We start from the raw sequence: 16,336 nt of genomic DNA, 5'->3' as shown, positions 1-16,336 counted from the left end.
TGGAAGTGTTTTCTTACTAACCTCCACATTGCTGACACATAATAAAATGTTAAGATAAAAATAATAATAATAATGTTTTTGTTAAACAGAATGAGTTGTGTTTATTCAAAAGGTGTCCACTTTGGTTAAAAAAAAATATTAAAGAAATCTAATTAAGTGAAGTTTAATTCAATTAATTTCCAGAACTGAAATATCTAGAAGTGTTAAACTGAATAAGGCAGTAGTGCTTTTCCAAAGACACCAGCTGTATAATTTGACTAAAACCAGCCTTGGGATCATAGAAACATTACGCAGAAGTTAAAAAAAAAAACCTCAACTACCAACAGTGCAGGTGTTCCAATGAATTTGAGTACATTGGTTACAATTATTACCAGTCAAGTTTACAAAATTAGCAGATTTGCGCATGTTAAAGCCAGTAGAGTAGGCCTCCCTGCCAGTTTTGACCAAAAGTTATTTCACACATAGGGCCTCATTTACAAAAGTGCGCTAAACTTTATTTTGTACGATAATTGCAATTATATCCACATTAATGGTTTCCATATTTACTATTGCAATTTTATTAATTGTCACACAAAATAGTGGGCATATTACAGTGCACACTCATTTTATTGTTCCATACTGTGGTAATCAGAATGAATATGTGATTTGTATTTACTAAAGGGCATTAATTTTATTGTGCGCATTAAAGTGATAATTTATTAGTGTGTATGGGAACCAGGCTTTAACCACTGATAGACACGTTATTGTTCTGGCCTAAAAACTAGGGACGTGCAGTTCAATTTTTTTTTACTGACTCGATTCATTCGGTTTAGTGAATCAGTTTAACAGATTTGTTAGTTTGATTCACTGATTCACTGATTCAGTAGCACAAAATAGATACACCTTGCTGAGTTACTTGGTTATGAAAATTAGTTTGAACTAACACATCTAGCAGCAAGGACCGTTTAAGCTAAGACTGTTGACTTGGAGGGCAGCACCCTAAAAAAACAAAAAAAAAACAAAAAAAAAAAAACCGAAAATACTATACCATACGGTATATTCTAGTCAGTAAGTATATATATATATATGGTTTCAGTCAAACTCGGTCCATATACAAGTATGTAGTCTAATATACTCAAATACCCTACGCAAAACAAATTACCCCCACGGTACAATTCCTAGTCAGTAAGTATGCAGGCATGGTTTCAGTCAATTAATCAACACATCAATCAATAAGTCAAACAATCAATCTTTATTTTATACAGATCCTTTCATAGTGGACCACTGTCACAAAGCACTTTACAAGATGCAGTAACAATAAGAACATCCATAATACTTTAAATACAGAGAAATGCATAATACAAAAAAACAATGCATAACACACTAAATACCGTGAAACATGCATAATATATAAAATCGTAGCAGCTAATAGCAGATATATGGCTTAAAGAGCATGGAAAGAAAGAGAGAACAGGTGGATCTTGAGAGTTGATTTAAAGCAAGCAACAGCGGAAGCATCATGCACCAAAGCTGGGAGAGAGTTCCAAATAGTCAGAGCTTTAAGCTAAACGAGCGTTCTCCAAGTGTGGTGCACGTTTGCTTGGAGGCAAAAGGCCAGAGTCAGAGGACCTCAGCTTGCAGGCAGGGTCATAGTGGGTCAATAAGTTGAGGAGGTACTCAGGACCATATTACTTAATGTATTTTATAGTACAGAAATAGGCAGATATAACTAGAAGCAGCTTTCCTGGTACACTGACAAAAAAAAAAAAAAAAACTCAATATCACAAACAAATAGAAAAGTATTTTACTTCAATGGAAATCTCAATATTTAACTTATGTTCCAAAATATAACAGCACTGAAAAAAAGATACCGAGAGGCAAAATAGTAAACAGTACCACTATGAAATATATCTTTTTATGACTTCTGTCCAGACACGTGGCTCTTATTTTCTCACACGCTTGATAACAATGCTCATTATGTATTCCAATTCTGCAACCTTTCCACATAATGCCTTTTGATGCAAAATTCAGTGTAAGAAAATTGGTACTTCTGCATTTCTTTATTACATTTTTTCCAGCACTGTGCTAGCCAGTCCACTCTTTTGTCCCGTCATAGATGTTCATGGAATCCACAGCACTTTAATTTCTTCTCATTTTCAGAAAAACCTTTCATTGAGACTCCATAGCTTCTTTCATTTCCAGTAAACTCAAAATATTTTGCTTTGTGCAGCATGTCATAGTGACGTAAGTTATAGTCTGTAAAATGCGTCAAAATGCCGTCAAAACCTTGCTTCTGCCTGTCCCCTGCTGAGTGCTCTGTCTGTTGATCACTCATTTCCTGTCAATGTAAGCCACCTCTAGGGCTTTTGCTATCACGATGGTCACAGGTAAGTCTCTGACATTATTGTGTACATAAAATTATTGCTCATAATACATGTAGTGTGCATGGTATGGTATGTAAATTAGCCAAATACTGTGCACATAAATTAATGCGTTCTCTGTTAGTAAATGGGGCAGTAAATTTAGATTTGTCGCGCACATTAGGCACACTACTTTACATGTGCGCTAACTCCAGATTTAGTGCCCTTTCGTAAATGCAGCCCATACTGTATTTATCTAATTATTAATAACCTGGATCCCCCAAACTTAAATTTGACCTCAACAATATGAAAGGATCTAATTAAAAATGGTTGAGACTTAATCACTTATGCATTATTCTGTTCTGTTAAGTGGGTGAGATAAATGCTTCAGGAAATGACTAGATTGTTTTGGTTGCAGAGCGTTGCCTCATGGACGTGGACCGTGGTACTCGTTGTGGAAACTTTTTGCAAAGATGGTATTATAATAAAGCTGTCGGTGCATGCTCCCAGTTCTGGTATGGCGGTTGTGACGGTAATGAAAACCGATTTAATACAGAAAGTGAATGTCTCCAGTCATGCGTCAATAAACGTAAGTTGATAAACCTCTTAATAAAAATAGCAAACATAACTTTGTCAAAGTTAAGTGCCGTTTTCAAAGGGAGTGTCGCATTGGCTCTGGCGCTTTAAGTTAGGGAGGCAAAATCAGCAAGGACTGTCATCACGCCACAGCAGACCCTGCTGCCCAGTTAGCTCCAAGCAGACACCTTCAGGGCTGGTTGTTCTCCAGAGGCCGGTAGCCCGCTGATATCCACTCCCAAGTTCCTGGGTGTAAAAGAGGAAGCTGGCTTGGTCGTGGGATCGGAGGATACCCACTGAACTTTTGGATCTCCTGAGCTGAGTGGAGAATTGCTGTGGTGAGGGAAAAAAAATATTGGATATTCCAAATTGGGGAGAAAATCTGAGGTAAAATAATTGGGCACACTAAATTAAAAAAAAAAAAAATTATAAAAAGAAAAAAAAAGTAAACAGCCTTTAAAATGACATGTTATTATTACGTATTAATGCAAGAGTAAGCCGGACCAGGTTCATAACTGCCGTGATATAATATAAAATAGTTTTTACTGTGCTTTTAGTGGACTAATGCAGTACTTATATAAACAGACAGCACTGAATACTGCTTGATAACAAGCATGTTAAAAATTGGTATTTCTTGGGGCTTTGGACTCCACAACCTTCAGCTGTTGTTCATGTGGTCACTATCCGAAAGACATGAGCAGATAGAATGGAATGTATTGGATTCATGGCTTAGTCCAAAACTGCGGTGACATAATGAAATAAGGTTAAGCAAAGCTAATCCCCTGGTCTAGTTTACCCTTCAGTATAATGTACAGCAATAGCATATGGTCAGCTATCATTACAGTGTATGTAGTAATAACATGATTTTTCAGTTACTTATTTGCATACTGAAATGATCTAAAAATCTGTTTCACTTAATGAAATTCTACTGTATATGTTGTCTTCTGCATGCATGCTAATAATGCTACTACTGCTATTAAGTATAATAATCATAATAACAATAACCTTAATATAATACTCATAATGTTATTAACATAAAAATGGGACTTGGTCAATACTTTTAAAAACAGTTTTTAAATTCTTAAATACAGTCACATGTAAAAGTTCTCTGTCGTGTGAGGTCACTACCTGCTGTTGGTTTGATCCCTGTGTTTGAATGGTGTAAGTGAGCTGAGCACTAAGTCACTTCCTTCTGTAGTCTCACAGCAGCAACTGATGAATGGTGTAACATTTATGAACCTGCTTAGACCTTTTCTTCTGGGGCTGTCGTGGTCTCTAGAGCTGAAGATCTCAACTCTAATTCTTTTGGAATGCTCGTAAAAGACAGTCTCACAGCCACTGACTGTAAACCATGACAAATTAATTTGGTGCATTTACGGTACTGTAAAACAGTGTTTCCCAACCCTGTTCCTGGCGCCACACCATGTCTGCTGGTTTTCGTTCCAACGCAGAGCTCAGTTGCTTAATTGAACCGTATCAACAAAGGAAGAGCTTGAAAACAACAGGAAAATGCCCAGCTAATCACCTTAACACCTCAGTTGTTTTTTCAGATGCAAATATAATTTCATTTTTAGTCCTTTTGGATTTGCTTTTTCTCCAAAATGGTTTACAAATCCAGTAACCCCTGAAGATTTTGTTTAAATGTTTTAAAATCATAACCACTAATCCATAATTATTATCTGTTCTTTTCATATACAGTATACATTGTGTAGAACATGTTTATTATACCAGTATGTAATAATGTAAGTTCTAACTAGTGACGTGTCTTACTTAACCAATTTATTTATTTTTTTGTGTCAAAATAAGGTTATATAGATTTGTTGCACCATTACCAGACAATACTTTTCATTGTGATATAAAAATAAATGAATAAATGTATGATTAATAAATACATGCAAGGTGGTTATAATTTCACATGACCACTTTGCGCTGCTGCTGTGGGAAAAACTAAGGGGTGTTGCAAAGTGCCCCGCCCCTGGGCAATTTATTTGTGTTGTATGTTACATGTAGTGTGTTAATGTTGGTGTATAGTCATTGGTACACGGGATATAAATGGGTCTGTGTAAACAAGTGGTTTAAAATGTATATTTGTGTTTAGGCACAAGGATTGCACAGCACTTCATGTGCAAGTAATAAGTAATAATATGTGAGCACGGGGAATTGCACTTTATTAATTCACGTGCAGTTGTACCGAGACTCGAATTGAATGATTGATTAGTAATCGAGTCTCGGTACAGCTGCATAAAAGCAGCATGTTTTCACTCACTCTGGGTTGTGTGTTCGGTGAGTGAAGAATGGGTGTGGTGAGGAGAAAGTAAAAAAGTAAAATAAATAATTGATTTAAACTCACCGTGTTTGTCTGTTAATCCGTTGTTTGTTAGTGTCTGTTTCGTATAGTGTTAATCTGTTTGGTTTGTCTGTTTATTTTAGCCTCAAGTACTGTGTGCTGTTTTTTTGTTTAACCTTTTATTTTCTGTCTGTTTGATTGTTAAACTGCGCATTAGTGCCTTCACCATTGCAAAACCTGCGTTCTGTGTTGGTTCCTATTTCTGGTTTGACGTCACCCACTACAGCCGTCTTTGTGACAGGGGGTTAGAATCTGCCAATAGGTGGTGTGTGCCTGTGCAAATATTAAACCGCTAATGAGTGTAGTCTAACTGTGTTGGTAGTTCTTGATTTATGAGCTTATTGGTTGACCACTTTTTGGTGCCTCCACCTGAACAAAACTCATTGTTGTGCACTGTTCTTTCAACAACAGCAGTGCCAAGTGGTTTTTAAATTTGTTGTATTAATAGCTTGTTTTACTGTCAATAGAGAGTAGGGTCATCATATACTGACAGCACTGCAAGGAGTATTTCTGACCATACCTTAATTATACCTTCAGGGAAGTTTGGGTGGATATCGGCAGCAAAGTCTCCTCTACTGAACGGCCATAGACATAGACATAGATCCAGATTTGCAGTCCTGGCCATTATGACTATAACTGACTTGTAACAGGAGAATTAATCTGCTGTATTATAATACATATGTCATTTGCTTAACAAATGTGAGAGAAAAGACCATTACAGCAACAGTGTGTGCTTGATTTTTTTGTCCAAACATCCCAATGTTATGGTATTTCACCACCGCATTGCAAAATGAAACTGGCGGCTCTTCTACATTTCATTCAAAACATATTAGATTCAGTACTATAAGTGTTGTAAGTGATTACTGCCCTTTTTAAAATTTGCTTTACTAAATTGACATACAACCTGATTTTGATTTTTCAGAAACAACACTCACAGGGGTTGAAGACAAGGATTACCAAAAGGAAGGTACATCTTAAAACATGATAAAAATTAGAACTATTATATATGTAAGCAATATAGAGTGTACAGTAGTGGCTCCAAACACCTAGGAAGTGTGGTAACTACTGCATACCCTGCCGTGTGTTATTGCGTATTTAGAATAATGAATACAAAAATCTAACTGATTACAAAACTAAAAACACAGTGCTAGGTTATCCTTTTATAATTGTATAATATACATTGAAGCCTTATCACTGTATACACTTTACAAAGAAGCATCTTTACATTGAGCTGCCTACAACACTTTGATCTCACTACATTGAAACTGCACACATTCAATATCCAAACCATTGCATGATTTAGGGTGCGCTAGGAAACTCAATCTCATGCTCCCAAACTCAATCTCAAACTCTCTTCGGAGTGGTTCGGAGCATCAATTTTCGCTTTAGTTTTCGAACCACCTAAAAAGGTTTAGTACTGCTACTGTTTAATGGCTTTTTCTTAGACCGATAACTGCTCTTCAGTTAGATTTATTTTTTGTGCATTGTTACTGTTTAGAAAAGAAAAAAGAAAAACTTGTCAGTGCTAATTGTGTTGACAAGGCTAGTGTGTAGACGACTCTTCTCCTCTGCCCTTCAGTCGCTTCAAAATATAAAACCTGAACTTAAAATGTGTGGAATATCTTTTTTTTCACAAAAAACATTAAAATGACAAATAAAGAAATAAATAATAAAAATAGGTTTAAAATATACCTGCATCCACCACAGCGAGCCGTTAGCCATTTTGAAAGTGAATGCTCTGAGAATCCAGCTCTGAAGTTGGAGCAGCCAGAGTGTGCACAGAGCACACCAAAATTCATGTCCTCTGAGTTTCCGAACGATACCACAGCACTCCAGGAGTTTACGAGTGCACCCTTAAATAGTTGAGCAACAATCACCTGGTTTCCTTGGAATGTTTACACGCAATTACACGTAATCATTGTCAAGGTAACCAGATGTTGCTACTTGATTAGTCCATTTAGAAACCATGCTATTCTCTGTTTAATATTTTAGTTTGGTCAACATCTTAATATTAAATTAACATTCCATACCTGATTGCCTATGGTAATGTAATTTTAATCATTTGAACTTTAGTTTTTCATGTACAGTACATGTATTTTTAAGGGAGGCAAAATAACTGGTTTACTTTCAATTAGTTGTATATAATACAAGTTATACTTTGAACATTACCCTTATAATCCATTAAAACTAGTAAATCAGATGACTATATGGGCTAAGCCATACCTAATTGTAATATTGTTAATTATGTTTATATGGTACCAAAAGTATCTGTCTAAAAGTATATATAACTTATAACAAGTCTGAGTGCTAGACTGAGACAAACCTTGATTAATGGCAGTGTTCAGGAATAACAAATCTGCTTGCACTTTGTCTTAAAGCAAAGCCAACAAGTAATGTGTATTTAATGAATTCTGTGTATTTCTCACAACGCCCTTTCTTTTCTTTGCTTTTTACCCAGATGTGTGTGCTCTTCATCAGGACGAAGGCAGCTGCCAGGAGTACAGTCTGAAATGGTACTATGACAGTGAACAAAAGGAATGTACACGCTTCTGGTATGGTGGCTGTGGTGGAAACAAAAACAAATTTGAAACCCAAGTGGATTGTGAAGCCATGTGTGTCAAATCTCGCTAGGTCATTCTGAAATATCCACATGCCCTACAGTCCACATTTAAGTATTGTCATTTTTTTTACAGTGTATTCAAATGTAATAAAAATTCACTAAAAAAGTACTTTGTATGTATTTTAATGCAACTCGTTTGTGAAATGAAATACAATAGTTCTTTGTCGTCAGACCATCCTTGTTATACATACATACAGTTGTGCTGCCCACAGACTACTACTGTATGTATGTAAGTATATATAACAGTTGACTTTATATGATTGTTTTTAATTTGGGTTCCGCACAGGTTGCTGGTGTTATGTAAAGAAGGTTTAGTCATCTGAGTGTTAAGATTAGATATTGTACACAAACCCAGTCCATTCATTGCATGTTTGTAAATGTGCAAAATACCTCAATCAAGGTGGGTAAATTGTAATATTGTATAACAAGCAAAGTGATGAACCCAGTGTGCTACTTTATATATACAATACTAATACTTGAAATGAATGAGTGCCCATTTGGTTGTATGAGGATCCTTGTACGCTGTACAGAAACATGTAAAACGTGTATCTGCGTAGAAGAGCCACGATTCATTAAGTATTTAACAAATATTGGTTATAAATATTGTGATTCAAAGGTTAACATTATGTGTTGTCTTGCATTTGGGTACACAATCCAACCTTTCATAGTTAATACTTTAAGTGGTTTTTGAATGCTGAATAAATGTGGTCTATTGTTTTAACAAAAGAATGGTCCAGTGTGTTTTTAAGTGTGTTAATTTGTTTGTAGTATGTTTTCATACACAAACCATCTATTTGAACACTGAACAGATTTTGAATGCGTTTTATTTTTTTGTTCTGCTTAATCAAAGCAAAAACGTTACAAGCTTCCAAATATAGCCTAATAACATCTTTTACATCTTAACCTAATTACTGTAAAGTTACTAAGTTAAATTGACAGTGTGTTGCATATTTTAGCCTTCAGATTTTAATGGTGTGGAACACCTTAGGATATGTCACATTTAAAACAAAATACACAAAAGTAGTCAACTATTTAAAAAATTACAACTCTCAGTCACGAAATCATGCATTTTACTCTTAAATTGCAATAAATATATCTGGGTCTGCAGCTTTAGTTTGGACTGGAACTCATTCCAGGACCATGGGGTATAATAAGCAAAGGATCCTTTACCAGCCTCAGTACGCACATTTGGGATTTTAAAATGCAAAATAGAATGAGATCTGAGGCTATGGTTACTATGGGAAGCTATAAGGTATTCATTTAAATAAGTATATTCATATAATTTATATTAAAGCCAAAGAAGTCCAGCCTACCAAATCGTATGATATACAATGATGAGTATTAAGTCTTGTATTTGTAATGTACCTCAATGCTGCATGATATAGCGAGTCTAGTTTACCTAAAGTTGATGGTGATGCAAACCTATATACTGCATCACCATAGCCAATTTGCAGCAAAAACATACAAGCAATAAGCTTTTATTTTTGTTTCCATAATAACATACATAACATGTTCATATCACAGTGACGTTTATAGTGTATTCCCATACCCAATAGAAGAGTGAGGAAACATACACTCATCTCTGTCCAGCACACTGCCTTCCTTCTGTTCCTTTAAAACGGTCCTATTAGCATATGGTAATGCATCAGTAATTAGAAACATGAAATGCAAATGTATTCTAGGTAGACATTCAATATGCACATAGCACAGTCAAATTAGAATTGGGCAAAAGCCCTAATTCGTCTGAATATATCAATATCTGCACGATAATTGTGATGCGCTAGTTCCAATAACTGCACCACTGGCTCAAATAGTGTCAGGGTAACAGTCCACTCTGGAGTTGGGTACAATAGTACAAATGTACAAACGTACAATAGTACAGAACCCCAACCCCCTGCACACACCAGATGGATGGATAAGTTATGTGTTTTATCACTGTATTGATATGATGGACAGCGGTAGTGTGTTTACATATACAGTTATTTGTGTTCTTCACTGGTCCACAGGCATATCGGCATTCCAACGGGTACCATCAAAGTATGGAAATGAAGATTGAAAGAAGGATGAAGAGGGGAGGGGGGTCCTGCCTGTTATCTTTGCTGTGTGTTGCCACACATCCGTAAATTAATTGTATAAATACGTCATACACCCATCTTGTGGCCCATTGCTTTAATTGGCTATTCCATAGGTTGCTGAGCATTATGGGTGAGGGGTGGGCAGCCAAACACCGACAGGGCACTCTTGCTGTGATAGGCATGCTGACGTTTTCCTAAAGCCAGACCAGTGATACGATCAACCAATCAAAGACCTATATTTTCTCTGCAGCAGTCCAAGGCTGAGGCAGGACAAACAGTTCTGTTAATTGTAATTTCTGGCTGTTTTTATGCAGCTGTCCAGTTTGCTGAATGTCGGTGTTGCTAATTGTACAGAGACTGTTCATTTATTGAGAATTCATAGTAGGCTACAATTAACATTGTAGGAGCGTATTCAGAATTAATTATTATTCTTACAAAAAAATGGCATAACTAAAAAAATCCATTCCGGCGACACTCAAAAACTTACAAACTGAGCTTAATCATGATGTTCAAATGGGTGAGTAGAATGAATAACATAAGCATTTCTGTGTATGGCTATACAAAAATGCTTGATTAATGTTTACTTTGCAGGTGAGTGAACTCATTACATTTACAAATCAGAGAGGAGCTATGACAGTAGACTTTGTCACGGCATGACTTATATTAAAAAAAAAAAAAAAAAAAAAAAAAAAAAAAAAAAAAAAACATTCAGAAAAAAAAGACTGTATCCAAAGCCTTTTTTAAAAAAAAATTTACTTAAAAAACATATAGCTATGTCAGATCAGCTGGCCTTTAAAGTATTTCCTCATGATACAATACTGTCTGTATTCAGTAAAAGAGTGGCGTTATCAGTTCATTAATTTGAAAACACGGTGCCTAGCTATGGAGCCAATTGTGTATTTGAATGGTCCATATGTATGTGTGCATGATATATTGAGTGGTTTCGTCTGCTGTCATATCAGTACATACTGTGGCAACACCAATGAGAGCAGCTTGTCGGGGTATTGCCATTACTAATGGTGACTGTCCATCATTCTGCATTCAGTTTGTGCCAAAGCACTATTTTTTTGTGAGGCACAACTTTGGCGAGGCACAGAGAAGGAGAAGGGTACCAGAAAATTTAAAAGGCACTGATGATCCCTCTCAGCACAGTGAAGTCCATCATTAAGAAGTGGAAGCTCTATCATACCACCCAGACACTACCCAGATCAGGGTGCCCTCCCAAACTGAGCAGCTGGGCAAGCAGGAAACTGGTTTGAGATGTCACTCTCAATGACCTTGAGAGATCTGCAAAGTTCTGTGTCTGAGATGCGAGTCAGTGTTAACACATCAACAATAAGCCGGTCCCTACACAAAGCTGGCCTCTATGGATGGGTGGCAAGAAAGAAGCCATTACTCAAAAAGCCTTATCTTAAAGCACGTATGAAGTTTGCGGAAAAGCATGTAGATGATACTGCAGACATGTGGAAAAAGGTTTTGTGGTCAGACAAGACAAAAGTTAAACTTTTTTGGCTAAATTCCAAGCATTACGTCTGGCGCAAGCCCAACACTACATCACCCTGTCAACACCATTCTAACTGTCAAGCATAGTGGTGGCAGAATCATGTTATGGGGATGCTTCTCTTCAGCTGGGACTGGGAAGCTTGTCAGGATAAGGGAAGAATGCATGGTGCAAAGTACAGGCGAATCCTTGAGGAAAACCTGTTTGAGTCAGCCAAGACTATGAAACTGGGGAGGAAATTCACATTTCAGCAGAACAATGACCCGAAGCACAAAGCCGTAGCCACACTGGAGTGGTTGAACAAGAAGAGAATTAATGTTCTTGAGTAGCCCAAGTCCTGACTTGAATCCAATTGAAAATTTATGGCGAGACTTGAAGATTGCAATTCGAACGGAGGTACTTTGTTGAAGCATTTAATCAGACTTCAAGAGTATGTGTGATCCCCAACAAACTTATCAGAACTGGAGCAATTTAGACTTACCCGGGATTGAAGAATGGGCAAAAATGTCACCATCCTATTGTGCAAAGCTAGTAGATACCGATCCAAAAAGACTCATAGCAGTAATTGCTGCAAAATTTGCTTCTACCAAGTACTGACTTAAGGGGCTGAATATGTATCCAACCAGTAAATTTAATTTTCTACAGTTTCTTTGCAAGTTTTGCTAACATTTAACCTTCTCCTCATACAACAGTGTTCAGTTTAACCACTACAGCTTTGAAAAAAAAAAAAGTTTGTTTGAAAAACTTTGCATAGATTATTTGTAATTCAACAAAATGTGACATTATTGGTAGGGAGTGAATACTTCTGCAAACCACTGTATAGTGTTTTTAAATTATTATTTTTTTATTTATTATTAGTTTTACTTGTTTAGTTGTAGTTTATATAGTTTTTAGCGAAAGCTAAACATGACAATGTACAAAGAGAGCGCCAACTGGAGTGAAGTTGGTTCGGAGGATTTCAATGCCAGTGACAGTGATGCTGACTGACTTATCATTCAGTGATGATGAGGAAAAGGATGTGGAGCCAAGAACAGTACAAACAAAAGGGCATGCAGCTACTTTACAGGTAAGCCAGCTGCAAACTGGAAGCTGTTTGGTTTGAAATGGCAGTGCTGTGACTAATACTATTAAAACACAACACTGGATACAAGGCAATAAAGCAGGCATCTGCAGCAGGAGGATCTATCACAATGCCTGCGCGGAGTAGCTGTGTACACGCATTTGTGACTATCCCTCCAACACAAGGGAAGCTGAGACTGCAATAAAGGTGCAGGGTCTGCTATGAAAATGAAAACAAAAGAAAGGACACAAGAAAAATGTGCATTGTTTGCTAACGCAACCCCAGGTTCTGTTGTATTGAACATTTCAATAAATGGCACAGAGCAAGTCGATAATGGCACACGTTTTGATGTTATTTGATTTTTATTTGATAATTACTGTTTACTGATTACACTATATAACACAATTTTTGTTCCTGGGTAGTAAGTGTTATTTTCTAATTGCTTATGCCTCAAAAGTATAGAAAATGGCTATTATTCTCCACAACCTTTGCTTTTGTGACCTGGACAGTGATATTTTGAAATTTACCTATTTCCAATGAGAAAACGAGCAAATTTGTGTCTTTTCGTTCACATAAACTCAGAAAAAAACAACATATGAATCCAAATTAACATGTATTTATACTAAAGTAATACAAAAATGACTACAAAAGATTTAGAAGTGAGTAGTTTTTCGAGATTTACGATTATACTGTAAATCACTTTCACGAATCAGCCCCAAATGTAGTCTCCCATCATGTTCTCGTTATACTGTCCTTGGTAGCGGCGTTCAAAGTCCAGTATATCCTGGTGGAAGCGCTCGCCTTGCTCCTCCGAGTACGCTCCCATATTCTCCTTGAATTTATCAAGATGAGCATCAAGGATATGGACTTTGAGGGACATCCTACAGCCCATTGTGCCATAGTTCTTCACCAGAGTCTCAACCAGCTCCACATAGTTTTCGGCCTTGTGATTGCCCAGGAAGCCCCGAATCACTGCGACAAAGCTGTTCCAAGTCGCTTTCTCCTTACTAGTGAGCTTCTTGGGGAATTCATTGCACTCCAGGATCTTCTTTATCTGTGGTCCGACGAAGACACCGGCTTTGACCTTTGCCTCAGACAGCTTAGGGAAGAAGTCTTGAAGGTACTTGAAGGCTGCCGACTCCTTATCTAGAGCTCTGACAAATTGTTTCATAAGGCCCAATTTGATGTGCAGTGGTGGCATCAGCACCTTCCGGGGGTCCACCAGTGGCTCCCACTTGACGTTGTTCCTCCCCACAGAGAACTTGGTCCGCTGTGGCCAGTCCTGCCTGTGGTAGTGCGCCTTGGTGTCCCTGCTGTCCCAAAGGCAAAGATAGCAGGGAAACTTGGTAAAACCGCCTTGGAGACCCATCAGGAATGCCACCATTTTGAAGTCTCCTATGACCTCCCAGCCGTACTCATCATACTTCAAGGCATCCAGCAAGGTCTTGATGCTGTTGTAATCCTCTTTAAGGTGCACTGAGTGAGCCAGGAGAAGAGACGGGTACTTGTTACCATTATGGAGCAGCACGGCTTTGAGGCTCCTGGATGAGCTGTCAATGAAGAGGCGCCACTCATTCTGGTTACAGGCGATTCCGATTGCCTCGAACAGACTGGTCACATTGTGGCAGAAGCAGAGCCCATCTTGACGGATGAAGAAGCTGGAAAAAGGTTGGTAACGCTTCCTCTGATCTGAGACTTGCACATTTTCATCCAACAAGTTCCATTGCTTGAGGCTAGACGTCAAAAGTTCGGCATTGGACTTGGTGAGACCAAGATCTCTAATCAAGTCGTTGAGGTCTTTTTGGTTGGGGTAGTATGGGTTTCTCTCCTCAGCTCCACCTCTGAAATTGTCATCTGGATCTACAACGTCTTCCTCGCTCTCTGACTTGCTGCTCTCTTCTAAAGATGGCTGCTCTCTCCCCGGAGGAGTGGGTACGGGGAGCTCATGGCAGTGTGGCACAGGGGCAATGGATGAAGGAAGGTCCGGATATGTGATAGCAGGTGCATTCTTGCCAGTCCAACGTTTGGAAGGGTCCACCATGCAGAAGTAGCAGTTGCTTGAGTGGTCAGTGGGTTCCCGCCAAATTCTTGGGATAATGAACTTAATGGCTCTCTTTTCTCCTCTGTACCATCCTACAAAAATACATTTATTTCACCCATGACTAATGTGTAAGAGTGTGGCAGGCTGGCGAGTGGATAGAAGCCCAGAGACAGTCTGTAGTTCAAAAGAATAACTATTTTATTATAAATAAACACAAAAATGAAAGGGCACAAGGGCCAAAATAAAGGGATTTAAACACAAATAAAGCAAGACAAAAAGCAAAAATAACAAAAATAACAATTTCCAGGCTGGGCAATGCCTTCTCTGGATTCAAACTTTCAAACATACAAACAAAACACCAACCTGTTTCCTCAGCTCCCCTCGCCCAAATGAGAAGCAGAGGCCTCCTTTTATGTCAGGTGGCTGGGCGCTGATCGATCGTTAATTAACCTAATCAACTAATCAACCCCAGCCACCTGAACATAATAAACCCAGGCAGGTAGGGGAAATTAACCCCATCCCTGCCAATTTAAAAAGGGCAGCGCTTTGCTCTGCCACAAAGTGATTCTCGCAACATTTTTCATATATGATATATTTTTTCAATAACATTGAAAATTGTAAAACATTTTAAAATTAAAAACTTTTACAATTTTAAAAATTTTTACAAATTTTATAACATAAAATTCCGAGCAACAATTGTCCATCTTACCTTCCAGAGTTTTTTTGCAGTGTTCTCAGGTGAAATGAGGTGCCCAGGGTTTGTCTTGATCCCTGACAGGCATGCCGAAATATGCCTTGTAGGCCTCACACATCTTAGCAGATGCTTCCACAGAGTACTTTTTCGCTCTTGTCTTGATAAATTGGCCGCAGACATAGCAAAATGCGTCTGCCGGATGCTTGCAGCCTCTTGATGCCATCTCAGAAAAATGCAGATATGTATCCACTTAGGCAGCTGGAACTAAACTGAACAGGTGGGCTTAAGGCTCCTGTATTTATACTACTATTTATATTACTAGAAAGTTCTAGAAGTTACTCCAAGTTTACTCAGCACTGAATCTATCTGGAATGTTCTGGAAAATAGGTAAATTTCAAAATATCACTGTCCTGGTCACAAAAGCAAAGTTTGTGGGGAATAATAGCCATTTTCTATACTTTTGAGGCATAAGCAATTAGGAAATAACACTTACTACCCAGGAACCAAAAAAAAAAAAAAAATTGTTACATGGTGTTATCAATTGGTCTTAATCATGTAATTGCTTGATTGCCCAGCAGTTAAACGGGTTAAGCTGAGATGGTCAGAGAGAGAGAGAGGAGAGACCAAGAGAGAGACGAAATGGTGAGAGATCGGAGAACTTTAAAAGTTAAAAGGAGACTTTGTTTGGAGGGTAAGCAGAATTAGCCTGCCCCTGTTTAGTTTATACGGAAAAATAATAATTGTTTAGTTTAGGACCCGAGAATGGGGTAGATTTTCATTTTGTTTTCTGTTTGTTTTGTTTTCAAATAAAACCACGCTCCGGCGTGTTTCATTGCAAGTACAGCTTTTGTTTGGATTTGTTCAACTATTTTACATAACAGAACGTCTTTAACCTGGTGAACGACAGCGAATTCTTCACTATATCTATATATATATCTATCTATCTATCTATCTATCTATATATATATATATATATATATATATATATATATATATATATATATATATATAATAACAAAGAAACACACAGTGATTTGAATAATCAGACAGAGTGGATTAAGGAGTGGCAGGGGGATGTTATTT

At 37.6% G+C, this 16,336-nt stretch overlaps 1 protein-coding gene across 3 annotated transcripts in view; it reads left to right on the top strand.

Moving 5' to 3' along the window:
- LOC121314644 (collagen alpha-6(VI) chain-like) overlaps positions 1 to 8,608 on the top strand; it is a 101,463-nt gene extending 92,855 nt beyond the window's left edge. Inside the window, exons 41-42 of one of the 3 annotated variants that reach the window (XM_041248097.1) lie at positions 6,185 to 6,229; positions 7,721 to 8,608. The gene's annotated coding sequence lies outside the window, so the exon portion shown is untranslated. Of the gene's footprint in view, positions 1 to 2,757; positions 2,929 to 6,184; positions 6,230 to 7,720 lie in introns of those variants that run through there. The other 2 variants (XM_041248098.1, XM_041248096.1) reach the window with 2 other exon arrangements.
- The last annotated feature ends 7,728 nt before the right edge of the window (positions 8,609 to 16,336 follow it).

This window comes from Polyodon spathula, chromosome 4 (genome assembly GCF_017654505.1).
Source record: "Polyodon spathula isolate WHYD16114869_AA chromosome 4, ASM1765450v1, whole genome shotgun sequence".
NCBI classification, from domain to species: domain Eukaryota; kingdom Metazoa; phylum Chordata; class Actinopteri; order Acipenseriformes; family Polyodontidae; genus Polyodon; species Polyodon spathula.
The sequence above is the reverse complement of the archived record's forward strand: the minus strand, read 5'-3'. Positions and strand labels throughout refer to the sequence as shown.